Raw genomic sequence first — 18,587 nt, 5'->3', positions numbered from 1 at the left:
CAACCAGGCGTTCGTTTCAGCCACGTTGACATCGATATCATTCGTCCGCTACAACCGTCCTCGAACCAACGATACATACTCACCTGCATCGACCGCTCCACACGCTAGTCTGACTAATGCCACTCTCTCACATAACTGCAGAGTTCGTAGCACAGGCCATCTTAAATACCTAGATTTCTCGTTACGGCATATCACACACCATAACGACAGACAGAGGAAGACAATTTGGCTCGTCCCTCTTTCAAGCTCTCTCCCGTCTTCTGGGTGTAACGCACCATACGAACGACAGCTTATCACCCAAGTTGCAATGGCATGGTAGAACGCTTCCACCGTCAACTGAAAGCAGCACTTCATGCCCATGACTCCAAGATTCCGTGGACAGAGTGCCTGCCTTTTGTTCTGCTAGGCCTCCGCACAGCTCTGAATGCAGATGCACAGTGTTCCTCAGCAGAACTCGTTTTCGGAACGACACTTCGCATACCCGGTGACTTCTTCGCCTCGGAACCGTCATCTGCTGACCTGCAATCCTACGCCGACCGCCTTCGCATTACAATGGCCACTGTTATACCACTGCCGCTTCGTAACGATCGCAGAAATGTTTACATGAGCCCATCTTTACTTCATAGCAGTCACATATTTATCCGTCACGACACTACTGGCGTTCCTTTACATGCTCCTTACGACAAGTCCTCAAGGGTGATACTAAGTTTTTCACACTTCTTGTCAACGGGCGCGAAGAGACAATTTCCATCGACCGCTTGAAGCCAGCTCATCTAGACTCTGGCAGTGCCATCTACACAACTTAAAGCGCTCAACGGCAGTGCCTTCATCCCTGGAGAGGTAGTTTTATAGTGGTCTCATAGACCCGCGCGGTAGAAGAGGAGACTGGACTAGCGCCATCAGGCATACAGGCTCGACGATGGTAGTTGCGTTATCAACGCAGTCATGTCATCGTTATCAACGCAGAATTGCCAAGAATTGGCAATCCTTTGTGTGCCTTCTGTTCCTACAACATCAATTCTGTTTGTAACGGAAAATAGTCACATTATTGTTCAGTCGGAAGCGTTTTCTGCTCACACAGATGGCGCTCACGCTCATGTACCCCCACTATGAGCCGCCTTGTTTTCAACTTAAGGGCTTCTGTCGAAGCTTCGCTACCAGATGAATTTATCTTGTTATGTGCCAGACCACAATGGCGGGGTTCTGACGGAGTTCTTTTCTGTCGGAAGGCGGAACGACAGCTTCACACATCCGGAACTAAGCTGTCTTCAACTCCTCGGACTCGCGTTGAAAAAAGAGCTATGTTGATTGGCATTTTTAAGTGAAAATATAACAATTCATACAAAAACAAAAACGAATTGAAGAAACTCTTAAAATACATAGCAAATGAGCATTACTACAGCATCCATATAGTAGAAGTTACATTTTTTGCGGAAATAAAAACGAGAATGCTTTAGAACAGTTTCTTTGTTGTATATATTTAGGGAACTGCGGCTCAAAAACGCAGTTGCATAGGAGAGGAAGGTGCCCAATGCGGGAATTCTTCTGATTAGCTATACAGCTGGTCGGGACGTAAGCTCACACATTGCCGCCAGCCTGATTAACCAGAAGTGAAATGTGGGCTACGAGAACGCCTGTTTATTACTAGTTGGACATTGAGATAAAGTCGCCCATTATTCAGCGTTGTTTTCCCTATATTATGTGGATTGTTTTTATTGAAGAAACGAGCATGCCATGCGCCTGAATACTTGCAACTGTGGCCCTTTAGCCATATCTTCCATGGTTGTGCCAAAAGATGAATTTATTCACTCGGAGCTTTCTGCTGACGGCAGAACTTCAATCCATGACTTAAGCCAGTTCACGGCAGCTGTCAAAATGGCCACGAATGATCTTCTTCACTTCGTCCTGGAAAAGAAAATGCAGAAACGCGAAATTATGTTGTTTTTTCTTCAGATGTACTTGTTGAACCGGTGTTGTTCCTTCATTGTTTATAAATCTACTTCAGATAATATGTGTTCCACGTGACATTACTAGGCCGATTTTACCTACGAATTTTGAGTGAGCACGGGTGCTGGCGCGAGCGAGGGCTTGCTGCATAATTCGGAGGTAAAGCGGCCCCAGCTGATAGCCACTGCGTGATCATGGCCGTTGGATCTAAAAGTCAGTTTCGCTCGACAGGCAAAGCATTGGCGGTGATAGCAAATTATTAGACAACCATACTAATTAGTTTATTGCTGTTAGTGTTCGCTTACTAGCTAGATTAGCAAGCAGGTTGTCTTGCGCGCTTAGGAATGCACTAACACATCTCACTCGATCACAGCGGACACTCGCTGATAGTACGCTGGCGTGATGAAGAGCGGCGGCAGCGGCGACTGAACTTCCCCTCGCGCTGCCGCTGGCTTCAACGGGGATTGCACTGTTAAAATGTTTGCACTATTTCGGGCTAATCTTGTCGAACAACGATTGTCGTCTGTCTTGCCGGCATTTTCTTTCTTTAACGCTGCGTGCGCGATACTGCCAGGTCACGGACGGCATGCGCGTTATTATGGTAACACAGCATTCTGGACAGAGAAGTAGCGAGCGCAGAGCTTTCAAGAAAGAAAATGCACGGAAAGAGATGACGAATATTGTTGTGGAATAAGATTACTGCCAAAGGGTGTGAACTCATTCACAGTATAGGCGAGCGACGTCACAGCGCACTCTAAGCCATCAGCTGTCTCCGGTCGGCTAGCCTTCAAACTCAGCGCAGACAACCTGCAACATAGGACGAATGCCGTCGCTCATCTGCCGCAGCCCGTGCAGAAATGAAATGCGCATTTAGCGCGCTTAGGGGTGTGAAAATATTCGAAACTTTCAGATAGCTAATCGAAAAGCGTCATATTCGATTCTGTTTTAGAATCGAATTGTCGCAATTTCTGAATGCGAATATATTTTGACTACTTTCGAATAATTCAAAATGTGAACTTCGCCCAGAAAACATATGGTTGTAGGAAAAAGACGGCAAATTTTCAACCCAGGGACATTGTACAGCCATTCAAATATCAGAACGTGCGTAGTGGAACAGGCTACGTCAATTACGTAGTCATACTTTTCAGGCAGTACAGCGATCATTCCGACTCCTTTAAGAGCCTTTTGCATGCGAAGGAACTACGTGTTTGCTCCTGATTCTTCATTTGTGCTATTAAGAAACGGCAATTCATAACATACTACGTGATGACAGAAACTTCGTAACTTCAAGAATGTTGGTTTGTAAACATTGTTTTCCACTAACTGTGATAACGATTATTCATTATTCGAAGACTATTAGAAAAGTATGGAATATTTTATTCCATTCGCTTCAGGCGATATTAGATTTGTATTTTATTCGGTCTCAAAATAACTATTCGCACACCCCTAGCGCTCCTTGATAGCAGGTCTGTGCGCTATGCTTGACAACGTCAAGCTGCTTGCACCAGAATTTCCATCACCAGGTCCTATGTGACGTGGGCGGTGACGTGAAAAATACCGCGACTTGCTCGGGTTCATCTAACACCACCTAGATAGCGCAAGGCCTGTTCACTACGTCATGCTACTGGCCCAGAATTTTCATTGGCAAGGCTGACGTGACGAAGGCGGTGACGTCAAAATCACTGTTGCCCACTCGGGAACAGCCTCACTGGATTCTATGACAGTCGGGTCACTAGCATGACGTCAAGGATCGGAGTGAAACGGCCCTTTGCTATATAGGTGGCGTTGGAGCATCCTAATTAGATTCTATGACAGTGACGCAAGGTAGCATGACGTCATGGACCGAAGTGCGCAGTTCTTGTGCTGTCTAGGAGGCCTTTTTTCGCATCTCTCCTCTACCCCCTTCTGCGAGTGAGATGGCCTGCACCCTCACCGCCTTCCTCTTATGTGAGCGCAAGAAGACACTGCTGCATCAAGCCGCTATTGTTGTCGGCTCAACGTGGCAAGCTTTCGCTCGCGGTGGAAATTCGCCTGAAGTGTCCGTATACTTGATAAGAAGCCGTACACTTTTATCCATTGTCCATAGTGGACCACAAAGGGACACGTTTAGATGAGTACTGAGATGACGATTAGTACATCTAACTTACCTGTTTGGGAAATGCAGAGTGGTCCAAGAGAACTTGACTCAAGAACGAATGCCGGCAAGCCCCAGAGCTTCCTAGCTAACTTAAGAGGATCGCTTTTCAACTTATACCTGTTGGTTTTGATGTGTTTGTGACATGGCTTTACTAATACAAAGTTGTCAGGAAGGAGTAGGAAATCGCCACGCTAACTATACTGATACCGATGACCATGGTTACTGCTATCTACTCAGCAGACGTAGCCGTACTTAGCCGCCTGACTACGGTTATCAGAAACCGAGTTTTGCATCCACGGTCGCCTTTCGAAAACTGAGAAACAGGCAAAATAGCGCTTGCCATACCAGTTGTGAGGGTAGCAGCGTCATCTGAACTCTCGAGCGAAAAGTGCCTTGACTGACTAGTCTTGGGTCTACGCGGGCATTAATACGCATTTCGAAAAATCACCTCTGCTCACTGCGCTGGAGCCCGTAGAATGCATGCATATATGATGTGAGCGGGAACACGTTTACTCTGGAGTAGATAACATAGGATTACAAAAAGTGCCACGTAGCAACACACACATCGGGATATGGCATGGTACGTACACAGCGTCTGTCCCTCCTAGGTCCCCAGTTGCCGGACCACTAGCCACTCTATAGCTATAAGTGGCGGAGCAGCACAGGGGCTGAGGCGCAACAATAGGAAGCGGTTCGGCATGGAGGAGACCTCACATCCCACCCCTCTCAAAAGCACTTCCCCCACTCTCTCATGTCAGTTTTCGTAGTCCTCCAGCCACCTCGGCTGACGAATATGACGACCCGGTGGATTGATAGCATAAGGGTTCTCTGCTACGGCGGTCTTCGCAACATAGTCCGCGATTACCGCAGGTACTTCGGGACAGGGTGTTCTGTTGCATCTATCTTGCACAGACTCCGTGTGTGGCGCAGCGGACAGTTTACGTCCCTATTCTCAGATTCTGTATGTTCAAGTGGCACGGTAGGAGGCGCTCCTTGTAGGTTCAGAAACGCTTGGTCGACGTACGGTGGACGAAATGGCTTCATTTGGCTAGAGTGAACAGTTCTTTCATCCCTTGCTGAAGCACTGGAAGGATGGGCAGTGAAATGAAGAACCACAAAGTTGACGGCTGTCTTTTGGTCCACAATCCTATACAGGTTCTTGAACGTGGGGCGAGCTTGGATGTGCCATCTGTGATAGGCTCTTGACGTTGAAGCCAGACGTACTGATCTATTTGGAACTTGGCATGGCGATGTTACTCACCGTAGCGACGGTTTCATTGCTGCTGAGCTTGCACCAAGTTGTCTTGGGCTTCTGCACGACTTTCTGTACGACTCAATAACCTTGCCTCAAACCTACTTGTCACTGAATGGGGGGATTTTTTTGTGGATAATTTTCAAGAAACCCCCTCAGTAGTCCAAAGTACGAAAATCTTAAGCTCGTTTTCATCATGGTCTTCATGGAAAAGACGGCGGTGACGAGTTTTCGTTTCCAAATTGAAGGTTCAGCGCCACACGTTTTCTTCAGCACCGACGCAAGATTTGCGCTGCTTCGCTTCACGAGACCATTGCTCGACGCACGGTATGGAATGGCTGCTGAATTCCGTAAAAAACTCACGAAGCACTTAAATTCATGCTGATTGAAAGCACGGTCATGATCTGAGAAAACATTTTCAGGGACACAATAGCGATAGAACACTGAATGCAAGTGCTTAATTGCGTGCTTTGTGCTTGCTGGGGACCCAAAATCAGGCACTCCGAAGTGCGTAGCAAAGTAGATTACATTCAATATAAAGTTATTGCTGTTGCCAAGATGCTTTGTAATGTGGTCCATTGCAAAATGAGTAAGTGGTACATCTGTCTTCGGCATAAAGCACACCTTTCCCACGTTTCTCACTGTAGGGCGGTTTTAAACCTTGCATATCAGACAGCCCTGCATATATAGAGTCACAATAGTGTTCATCTGTGGCCAGCAATAGCGGTCTTGTAGCTTTTAATTGTGCACACTTTGCATCCATATGTCCGCTGTTGCGAGATATTTCAAGAGCTGGCTGGCATAGCTTGAGTGTGCCAAAATTAGGCTTAGGCTGGAAGGCATACAGTGATACAGTACGTCACCCACAAAGAAGAAGTCCACACTTCCTTCACTGTAAGATAAGACCTTTTGGAGTATGGATAAATACTCCTAGTCTTCCTGTTGAAATTGGCACCGTGTTGCCATGGGATCGAAGGTGGCACACGAAAGAAGGGAAAGCATGTCAGCGACATTCCCTTTGCCAGGCTAGCGTTGAACCGTAAAGTTCTACCAGGTCCACCAGCATGCTAGTAAACCGGTGTGAGGGATTAATGTTGGTGATGAAACAGGCCACAGTCCAGTTATCCGCCAGAGGGGAAAACGTTCGGTAAAAGGGGTGCGAGCGGAATTTCAAACAGATAGCCCAACGCCTTCCGAGGTAATCACATACATTACTGTATGACTTCTTTTCGGAAGCTGCGAGCGCTTTGCATGAGTATTGAATGACAACGTTGTTAGCACCTTGTCGTTGAGACAGCACAGCACCGAGTGCCACCACAGAGGCATCCGTTGTCTCTGTAGTTGGGGACGTAGGGTCTAAATGATGCATTACGGGGGCTGAAGTTAATGCTTTTCGAAAAGCCTCGAATGCAGAATCACAAGCTGTAGCTAATCTGAATGTTCCGGTACTGACAATTGCCTGAAGAGGTGCTGAAATGTTGGCAATGTTGGGTAGGATTCGTGTGTAACAAAATCACCGCCCAAGCATTCTGTACAGATGGTTAACAGGCGAAGCTAACACATGCGACCCCGATGTTATCACTGGGTTAATCTCGACAGCTCATTAAACGACGGTTTAGTAGGCAGCCGGATCCTCGGTTCACAGTTACGGCTTGCGCTCGGCTGCACGAGCCTGTTCTTGTCCGGGCTGCAGCATCGGCACGGCGTAGAACTCGTTCCCGGTTCTGCTCGCGGCATTGCTGATAGAAAGCTACCTGCTCCTCAGGAGTACGCATGACGCGTGGCCTACCCATTTCGGAGCCGGAGGGAAACTGCTGCGCGTGCGCTCAGCTGCGATGGAGGTCAACGACGTCACTACTGGCGCTCTAATGCATCACCACCTAGACAGGAAAAGACCTTTTCACTGTGATTTATGACATCATGTTACCTGGTCCGACTACCATAGAATGTAATCGGGATGCTCCCGAGTAGGCAAGAGGGATTTTAACGCCACCGCTTTCACCATGCCGGCATTGTCGATGGAAATTTTGGGCCAAGTAGCGTGACGTCGTTGGTCGCAGCAAACAGGCCTTGTACTATCTAGGCGGTGTTGGCTAATCACCCGCCTCTCTTTCGTTCTCTTATTGCCGCACATGCGCATGGGGTTACGCCGCAGGAGTTTTCGGCGTACAGGCGACCCAGAGACGGACGGGAGGTCGGACGAATCGGCCAGCCATTATAGCTTCGCTGTAATTGCTGTCTGTAGCAACCGTAGTACAGACTAAGTATTCGTTGGCGCAGGTATCTTCAAGACCACTTCCATTTCTGCCGGGTTTGGTTGCTTGCCTTCTTGGGAGAGAACGTACCCCAGGAATGTCAAAGATGGCAGTGCAAACTGGCATCTGGAAAGTGTGACTTTGGAGCCGCTTTTCAGAAGTAGACTGAGGACTTCCTGTAGCAAGTCTACGAAGTCGAAGTTGGTGCCAATGAACAGGGCATCACCGAGATATACACGGACACCATACATTGCATGTCGCCGCTTGTTGTCGAAATACCTTTTGCATAACTTGATTAAAAGTTCCAGAGGCGCTGTTAAGACCAAACGCCTTTCTTGTTCAATGAAAGGTGTCATGGTGGGTTTTGAAAGAAGCTTTGGGCTGATCTTCCTCTCGTACCCCAATTTGCCAGTAGGCGAATTTCAGGTCTAGGCATCCGAAGAGAGAGTTGCCAGCGATGTCATCGTTAGCCTCCTCGGCACGGGGCGGCGGTCGTGCAATGTGACAGTCGGTTTACTGAGAGGGAGATAATTCAAACAGAGCCGCTTTTTGGTGCCTCTTGAAACAACTACTGCAGGAAGGGCCCATGGGCTTTAGAATGGCAAGATGACATCGGTTTGCTGCTCAATGAATGTTGCATCATCAGCAGCATAACGGTACCGTTGTCGGCTATACCGCACGCCTGTAGGGGCAAGATCGAGGGCGTGTTCAGCTCCCTCGTAGAGGCACAGATCATCGTCGTCGGTGGTCAAGAGCTTTATATGTTGCTGAAGGAGATCTCGGACGACGGCTGTTTGCTCTTGGTTTCTCTGTTCTTGGTGTCACTCAGGATGGAACTTGTTTCTTCCATTGTTGAGTTGCTTGAATAGCTGGGTGGCTCGGTTGTCTTTTCATTGGTGCTGCTTTCAGCAACGGCTTTATCATGGCACGCCAGTGACAGCTACGATGGCTGGTTGACTACTGGAATTGGTTCGAGCTGTAGGCCTCCAGTGGCAAAGTAAGTGAAGGTAAATGGGGACTGGGCCAGCGTGTAAACAGCGTGGCGTTCGAAATCCTCGATAGCACTTTTATTCAATTATATGAAATTTGCCGTCACTGTCGGCGTCGCCGTGATGTTCCGTACATATTACAAGGGCAACAACAATGTCCCCACGCGTCGTATGCTCTATGTACAAATGAAAGGACGCGAGAGAAGCCGACGATCGCGGCTCGATCTGGCGCGCGCGAGCGAAGAAAGCTGAGAGTAAACGCGCGGTGTTCCGTCGCGCGAAAGGCCTTGGGGGGATGCGAGGAAGGCAGGGGGAGGGGGTGGCGTTGTGCTCCCTCAGGAACAGCGCATTTCGCGACCCGGCGCAAAGGGAACTGTGGATTGCGGCTCAATCTCGCGCGCCATATATGGAGGAAATCGGGGAGGCAGCACGAGAGGTAGGGGGCCGGGGTGATGGCTGTGACTCCGCCACCAAGTGTGTACATTGGACGGCCGCGCGCGGTCGCGCGCGCCGTATTTGAAAGGGATTTCCTGACGGCTCATACCTCTGTGCGCGCTGTCTTCTCGCTACTCTTGCGTTGATGCTGTCGCGCTTGGTCACACCAGTGTTTTGACAGCGAGTGCCCGTGCTTATCGCGTGTTATGTGTTCATGTTTGCTTTCGCGCGCTGACACCATGCTTGTTATTTCAGTTAGCAAGTGAATGCTACCAAGTTTATAAGGCCGATAAAACTACTATCCTTCGTAGAGCTGTCTACTAATTAGCCATCGCAATGGATGCTTCCCTTTGGGGGCAAAACTGGGCGAAGCCAACCGTCTCCAACGACGGAGATTGTTGGCTTTGTCCAAGGCGACAAGGCAGAGGATATAATGAAGTCTTCAGCCAATATTGCGATCTTAGAGCCACTTTATGGAAAGGCTTCGACTCCTCGGACACCTGTGACGTGAGCTTCTATCACAGCACATTGCACAAATGATCCTTCGAGGCGAGAAAGGGCAGTGGTATGCGGTTTCGTGTTGCCTGGAAGTTGTTGACGCGGAGCTTTGGGCTCACTGCACTTGGCAGCCAAGTCACCTAACTGTCGGCAATTAATGCACGTTGGTCTATTTAGGTCCTGGCCTGTGGGGTATCGAGGGGCACGGTGTTCGGAAGAAATTGTCTTATGTATAGCCTCTTGTTCACTGGGCGGTAAGCTAATAACCCGGGTTAGCTGTGGCGATGGCGCGGGTCGTCGAACAGCGGTTGGCTGGGATAAGCGTGGGATGTGCACAGGACCACAGGAGCTCTTCATTGTCTTGGAAACTGTCCTGGCGCCCTCTAACATGAAACTATTCTAATATGTTTTTATTGCGATTGACTGACGTCAAATTTACGTAACCGCCATCGCAAGCATCGGGTGGTGACCGGCAGAATCGCTTTGGCAGCCCAATCAAACGCTCACGTCGTTTATAGGTGGTCACTTTTGTATGCTTTCAAAAGAAATAACATTGCCTATATTGAGCGGTTTTTCTTATCTAATTGGCTGACAAGAGGTGAAGAACATGCTCAAGTGGCGACGGTTTCCATGGGGCCGAGCCAGCACACTGAAAATAGATAACTGGATGAAGAGGGAGGAGCCGGCGTCTGTGATTAGTCCACTCTCCCTCACTTAAGTTGCGGTGGCTTGTCTAAAATCGCAGCGGCGTGCAACGGAAGGTTAAAAGTGCCGCTAAATCGTATCCTCAACAAAGAACAGCTAGCAGAACGGTGTCGTATACGTGCGGAAAGGGCTCGACAACGTTGTACGGCCAAGCAAAAAGTTTAGTTATACGCAAATAAACCCATGCTCTCCGGCAGGTGCGAGTAGCCAGTGCATGAGCCATTGGCGGCAGCCATGTTGCATTCTATTGAGAAATGAATAATCTCCAGCTATTCAGAAAAAATCCAGTTTTGTTCGGCATAGTAATGCATCTCTAACGCGTACACCTCACTTTAACGCAAGGAGTTTTCGCGGTTTTGTGACGTCGAGTGACATACAGGTGAAGTGGGTGCAGCCTGAAACCTTTTTGAACAATATCAGAGGATTAATGACGAAGAGGCATCGAATCAGAAATAATTACTTTTTGTTTGTTCAGTCGAATCATGCATAATCAGTGTGTACATGTCATGTCACTTTGGGAGCTTTGGCAGTTTTGGTGACGTCACAGGACAAACAGGCGGAATTCGTGTGGTCCAAAAGAGTTTTTGACCAATCGTGCACCACTGAGTGCAGAATTGGAATCGAAAAGGTTTGAATCACATTACGTTGTAGCGCCCTTGCACATCGCGAGAAGCGGGCGAGGCGGTCATGGTCACAAGTACAATTAACCTCGGTCAAAATGCTTAGCAAATCAGCAACAGTTTTCGGTCTCTGCACTGAACTCACGCCACAGCCACCTGGTCGTCGTGCATCCCTTTCATGAGATACTGGGTGCGTTCTTTCTCATGGATAGTCACCGGAAAGCAGGTACTCATCCTGGGTTTGGCCAGAAGGTAGCTTAACAAGGTTTCGCCTATGTTTTGTGCCCGCTCGGCTACTCGTTATTGCCGCTGTATAAGTGAAAGTTTCTCGCAGAACTGGGTTAGGAACCCGCACTTCTATTCAAGCTATGTTGTGAACTGGCTGCCTGATGTCACTTCCCAATCCGCTGCAGCACCCCGTAGTTTAGAAGCAGCGATTGTTAAAAGTGTTGATGGTGCGCAAAACGCGAGCTGCTGTGTGCGTTCGAGATCCTCGATTTGGTGAGCGGGGAAGCCAACGCCAACGCTGAACGCGGGGACGGTAGCGGATAAGTCACGCAGCCTGGTGACGTTCATGGGTCGGATGGGTGCAATATACGCGGTGAACGCAAAGTGTTGTTGTGGAAACGCTGTGAGTAGTTGTGTGTTTTGCATTGAGCCCGGTGTAAAGCGTGGCATGGCTGGCATCGTCGCTTGGATTGTAGCGGAACCATGTGCACGCTTGAAACTAGCAGAAGTTGCGTCAGTTGACCAACTTGCTGTTTTCTCGGCAATGTCAGCTAGTAGACACTGAATGAGCTCGTCTTTTGAACTCGAGGTGCCGAGCTCACGCTGCGTCAATCGTTCTCTGATGACGTCGACTGCAAATTCGATGAGAGCGGCGGCAGTAGCCTCTTCGCAGTTGATAAGCGGCATGGCGACGGCGAGGCGATGGGCCGGTTGCTTTGCCTATGTGGATGAAGGCGCAAATACTGGGCTGGGTTGAAGAGTCGTGAAGTGAAGGCTATCGTATAGTTCGTAGAGTCGACTGCGCAATATGCGAGTGGGATGAGGTTTAGTGTGCCCCAGATAACATCGACTTACAAGGAGCGTGACGTAGCAATACACACGCGCCAAGCTTTGGCGTCACACACACACAGCGTCTGCTCATCATAGACTCCAGTTGCCCTACTACTGGCCACTCTATAGCTATATGTGGCGGATCAGCTCAGGCGATGAGGCGCAGGAGTAGGAAAGGGTTCAGTGGGTAGCAAACTTCACAATGAAAAAAAAAGTTATCGCAGAAGTGAACGCTAGGCTGCCGCATGGTTGTGCACCATTGAACAAGAAGCAGCTAATTTCTGTAGACACCACGTGCCACGAAACTTCGAACTAACCAGAGGCACACGAAACATTCAAATCAGTCGCAATACAGGGTCAGAACTGCCAATCGATGCCATAACAACCAGATTAACATAACTATATGTACATTACAATAGATTGGCTTGCTTGTGTTGGTGCCTTGACCATACAAGGGTTTAAATACTAATTTCAAATACAAATTAGCGGGCAAAAAAGACACGCCTCTTAAATACAATATCACTGTATTATTCGTTGAAGGAATTGTTGGAAAAAAGTTACCAAATCAAATACTATTTTATTGTACAAATTGTACAAACACAGGCTCATGCTATTACAACGTATCCGCATTTCTTCCCTAGACTGAGCCCGCGTACGGCAGCAAAGCAACTTTGATAAAACCGCGCTTAGCAACTCTAGCGTAACTCTTGTTTAAGCTGCCCGTGTGAGGGAGGTATTGCGCGACTAAATCACGCCGCAGCATGAGTATCAGCAAACCGAGAAAGGGGGAGCGAATGCCAAAACGTCGTTAATGCTTCTCAATAAGAATAAAAAGTAGCGCCATCCTTTGAATCTTTCCTGGTCACAACATACTGACACTGTACTGGCTAATTGTCTTCGGAAATTGAATTGTTCACCCTCAGACGTTCGCTAAAATTCTCCACACCAGCTGTCCGCCTCCTGGCATATAATACAATAGTTCCTCCTATTTTAGAATATGCAGAAATCATTTGGGACTCTTACACGAAAACAAATATTGAAAAATTAGAAAGAATTCAAAAGAAAGCTGTCCCATTTATCTACAATTTCTACAGTCGAACTTCTTAACAGGTCTCCTTAAACGTAGTGGCTTCTCTTCGAATACAGAACAAAATCGTGTTTCCCGATTAAAATTCTTTTTTTTTCAGCTAATGAATGGCCCCTACCATAATGATACCTCGCACATCTTAACACCTTTAACTGGTTATGCTAATCGTCACAAACATTCCCTAGCAGTAACCCCGTTAACACCGCACAACAACGGCTTCAAATGCTCTTATTTTACAAGAACAATAGTTGATTCAAATAAACTTCTCGATGAAGTCGTTACACAAAATTCTTTATTGCGTTTTAAAACACCTGCATTCATGACTCAACCGCACATGGTTTATTTACTCCTTTTTTCATGCATTCTGTCCTTTTGCCATGTTGAATTCAAGCGTCGGCATGATTGCTTGAGCTGTATGTTTGTATGAATGTACTTATATGTTTACCATCCTGCTAAGATCTTGTAAAAGATCGCAGTATCCATAAATAAATAAGTAAACAAATAAATAAATAAAATATTGCCGCCGTCCTCCTCCCCTGCACTTTCCCTCGATGCTCGGCCCACCAATTGGGTGAATGCCGTCACGTGCTCTCCGGCGTTGTTTTCTTGCTTGTTTTTTGTTTCCACCGACATCGTGGTGCCAAACATTGTGAGCGTCATCCGCAGGCACCACCTTTCGCGATTCCTTTGTGCTTTTTCAGCCTAGTCCCGTGTTTGCGATGACGTGTTGCTGTGCCTTCGGGTGCAGCAGACGTGAAAGCGACAGCAAGCGGCTTTCCGTATTCCATCTGGTAAGCGAGACGCGGAACGGAGCAAGGTCTGGTTTCAAAGAATCAGCCGGGCTGGTTTCAACCCAACGCAATAATCTCGGCTATGTGAGTTAAGTGAGCGGTCCTTCGCCCATCACTCATCTCACATGCTGTCACTTGTATACGGCTTCATTAGTTTTTCGTTCTCCTGAGAGCCGCATGTTCACGCTGCGTATATTTGCAACTTTCGCGCCCGACTTCAGTCATGTCGTCTTCAAACGCACGTGATTTTTATCCACTCAGTCATACATTCCACAGCGTTGTCTTTGTTTAGCCTGAATGTGTGCGAAATGCACATTTTGAGTATAGCGCCGCACGTTGCGAAGCGGTAACGGTACATAGGCACACAGGTGCGCTGATGAAGTTACGATCATTACAAGCCGTTATCGCTCCTTAGCGCCTTTCGCATCCGCGACGAACCGTTACGAACCGTCACCAAACGTATTCGGGCGGCGGCGCCGCCGTGCGGACCTTGAAAGCGATCTGCGATGCCGACGAAGTGTTCCCACCGCTTACTTAGCGTTGAAGAGATCCGGGCGGCGAACGCGGAGAGCGTCTTCGGAGAGCGTCTGCTAGTTGAGCACCGCGTAGGGGTGGCCACGGCCGGCAGAAGAAGCAGTGAATGCCGGCGCAGGAGGAGGAGAGAGGACTTTTAACGCGATAGCGTTAAGGAGCTCGTGTCGCAGAAAAGCCGGTGTCGTCGGCGTCCGCGGCGTTGGCCGTGAGCGATAAATCACGGCAGGCACTTCATAAATAAAAAGCAACTTTTAAGATGGGCTGGGTGGGAATCGAACCAGGGTCTCCGGAGTGTGAGACGGAGACGTTACCACTGAGCCACGAGTTTCTTTTTTCTTTATTACCTTGATTTCAACACCTCTCAAACGCGTACAAAGTAAGTCATTTGGTGCAGAAAAATAATATTAGATCACTTCGAGAGACTGTACATATTTAAAAGGCACTCAAGGATGCTTCAAAGCGGTACAAAAGCGCCTCTAGTGAACGCGGTGTTGCCTTAGAAACGAGCTGTTTCTAAGGCTCAGGCGTGCGTCGCTTGCTCAGGCGCACATTTCGTTGTCGCGCCGAACGCTGCTCGACGCTCACCGCGTCCGATGCGGGGCGCGTAGTCGCTGCGCCGTAGCCCATTGTCTTACACCGCTTGGCGGGTCGACGGGAACGCTGTCGCGTTTCACTCTTGAAGGCGAAGCTTAAGCGTCCTCCAATTTTTATTTCACTTTTATTTTTATTTTTTATTTATTAGAGAGGACTTTTATTTCGTTCACGGGGTTTTAAACGTCGTGACTTCCTGCTCCCACGTGATCACCTTCTGTGTCACGACGCCGCAACACATGCACCTTCTAGTAAAGGAAACCGAAACAGATTAGAAAAAAATATAAGGTCATCATTTAGGGCGCTCTGAGGCTTGTAAGTATCTCACTGTGGCGTGCCGCTCACTGTGAAGGTGAAAACATTCATTAGCTACCACAGTGCTGTGGCTCAAGCAGCTGAACCCGTCGACATCCCTCCTCGAAGACATCGTCTTTCCCGCTCTTCGTGTTTGCCTTGTTTATCTGGCTTGAGATACAAGTTGACCTAATGGCCGAATTTGGAGCCTCACCAGATCTATTGGTTCAGCGGAGCACATGAAACAACTTTTCTTGCTGTGGAACAGAACACGCACAGCCGATTTCAGAAGTGCAAGCATCTATTCCGATGTGGCCGCAGTTTCCTGCGCATGCCCATCGTACGCGTGTTTCCAGATTCCCGCACACAGTGCAACTTGTGAGTCGTGACAATCTGCTAGTAGCTTGCGGCGGCTGAAGAAGTAGTTGCTTGAACAATCGTGCAAACTTTGAACACGCGCTGTCACCTTATATGCTAGAGTCATTTCGTCCGAACCGGTGACCGTTATTTCTTTCGGTTCGGGTTCAGTTCCGCCCAAGATTGCGGTTTGGGTTTGGTTCGACCCCATGGATCCAACCGACATGCAATAATCTTTTGTCAAGAAGCTTTTGTGAAGCAGGTACATAAATGTCATGCAGATGATTATATTCTGAACAGCGTTTTGCACTATGACCCTTACCTACCTGCCAGTGAAGACGACAAGAAATAGAGACCCCCACCACGTGACCCACGTCACCGCACATTATATTGTATCTGCGACTGGCCTGGCCTTCTATGACACTGTATCAAATGTAGGCCCTCTGACTAGAATCGGCTGACTTTGAAGATAGTGCAACAGTAAACTGCATTTTGCTTGGGGAAAGGCGCACAAGAAGATGCGCCCGACCGCAAACCCTAAGAAAGTCGTGATAGAGAGGCTTACGTTAAAGAAATAATAAAATAATTGCAATATTGAAGACCTGTGCTCGTTGCAATCAGGATATTTAGGTAACATTTTTTTATCACTGAGTAAATTTGTAAAGAAGAAGTCCAGCAGCTAGGACACCTAGGAAATTGAACATGGTAGTGATGTGCGGCGTCTGACCTATTCTGCAAGACAGCAGCACGCAGCCACAGTCAAAAAAAGTGCATGGAGTGTTCGCAAAAAACAATGAAAAATTTAACTGAAGATATGTATAACAAAGCCGATTTTCGAACTCTTTTCAACGTGGTTTGTAGCATTCACTAGAATAGGAAGTGCATAACTTACGGAATAGAACGGCCTGGTTACTTGTGCCGTCTGCAATGAAAAAAAGAAAAGGAACATGTAGGCAGGTGATCTTTTGATGACTGCAATATCGTATGATTATATTAGAGTGCTTTAGAAAAGTGTTCGTATGTGCGTTATGTACAAACTCTGACAAACGCTGCTGTTGAACGCAAACACAAAGCGTTCCAAACAAATGGTAAAAGGAAAAACGCCTCTTGGGGCCTTGCGCTAAAGACCTACAAGCCAAGACAATCCATTAAAAACCATCTCGCTGTAGCTATGCCGACGAGTCTCATCAGGCCTACGGACGCCAGAACGACTGAACGTCTTCAGAAATAGAACGTGCTAAACGCTCACAACTCTTACTTGAGGTAAGTTTAGTGGAAAAGAAAACTCATTTCAAAAGGTACTGGTGGTCAGCGGTCGAGAGCGCTGGCGATCATGACAACTTATACTGAAGCGGGAACTAGGGCGGTGGCCGATGTTTGACAATACTATTTTTTAGCATGGGCTAACATTAGATCCGTCCGATTCACCTGTTCACGTCGTGTCCCACCACGAACGAGTCTCAGGTGGGACCCGACGAGATACGAAATTGTGCTCCTATGCTTCAGCGGTGGAAGCACAATACTACACTCGAAGCGAATGTCGAGGTGTACGGGCGCTTGAGAAAGTGAATATATTTGAGCCGTATGAATGTGTTGTACTGGTGGTACCAAAACAAAACGGGAAAGGAAAACATTTCCCATGAAGGCTTTCTTGAAAGAATTGCTGATGGTGGAATAAAAGCCAACTTAAGGACCACATGTAGACGCGACTTAATGTCAAACACGCCACATTCCTGACGCGTCGCGGGATGAGCCTTCTGTTGCGACGCTCCTTCAGCGACTGAAAATCCACACATCGCTGATGGCTCATGCGCATCATGTGTCAAAACACAGACATAAGCAGTAAATCAGTTGATTAGGACCATGCGCGGATAAATCGAACAAAAAATGTTAGGCGTAATCTTAAGAGACGGGAGAGAGCGGTGTGGATCGGAGAACAAACGGGGATAGCCGATATTCTAGTTGACATTAAGAGAAAAAAAAGGAGCCGGGCTGGCCATGTAAGGCGTAAGGTAGATAACCGGTGGGCTATTAAATGTATAGAAATGATGCCGAGGAAAGGGAAGCGCAGTCGAGGACGACAGAAAATTAGGTGGTGGCTAGGTGGTTTGTATTTAGAACTAAGGTTGAAAAGTGCGAATAAAACAAAGAAACGAAGAAACAACTACCACAGACAAGCGCTGACTGGGAAGCTTATTTTAAATTCTCCAGCCATTTTATGCCTTTTTAAAAATATGAAAAAAACTTCAAATAATCTTCCAGTTGGTAGTCAGCACTTGCCTGTGGTATTTCTTTCTTCGTGTCCTTATTTTATTCGCGTTGTTGAATCTCAGTTCTGACAAAGGGATTTTAACGCGATAGCGTTAAAAGCCCTTTGGGACAATTGTGTCGCCATCGGCGTCCGGCGTCCCGGTGAGTGAAAATTGCCGTGTACATATAAGTATAGGTATATGCGATGGCTAGCTATATGTCATGCAGTGTATGTAGGCTATATTGCCACACGATTCTATCACTAAAGTTGCCCACACCTTGTCGTATTCTACACAAAGCTATTCCTCGGAAGTTTGAGAATGACAACCCACAAACAAATCTCATGAAACAGAACACAGACAGCTAATGCCTTTTAAGTTAAATCTTCTCAGACTGAAATATTAGAAGTGAGAAACAATAACAGAAACCTGAAAATGATGTAACGTTTTTGCCGCGGCTGTGCACCATCTCCAGGATCGGCCGACGCAAGAGGCCGCCTTTGTACCAGAAATCTCCCTTCGTGCATAGCGTTCGTCGCCAGCGTTTCCCGGTAAATATTGCAGTTGTTTAAGCTGGATTTGCCGGGAAGCGTGGGAAGCAGTCAAGGATCTTTGAATGCTATCGTGTTCCATTCTTAACGTCGAAGCTTAAGTGTGCTCCAACTTTTCAACTGCGCTTACACTCAGGTGCTGCCGCTTCGGAGGAAGTTGAAACCGGTATTAGGGAGGGTTAGAAAAAAAACGCGAATCAGCCCTGCATCTTCACTAAACCTTTTGAAATGAACGG

Source organism: Dermacentor variabilis, chromosome 8, assembly GCF_050947875.1.
Source record: "Dermacentor variabilis isolate Ectoservices chromosome 8, ASM5094787v1, whole genome shotgun sequence".
Taxonomy (NCBI): Eukaryota; Metazoa; Arthropoda; class Arachnida; order Ixodida; family Ixodidae; genus Dermacentor; species Dermacentor variabilis.
Note: the sequence above shows the minus strand (reverse complement) of the source record.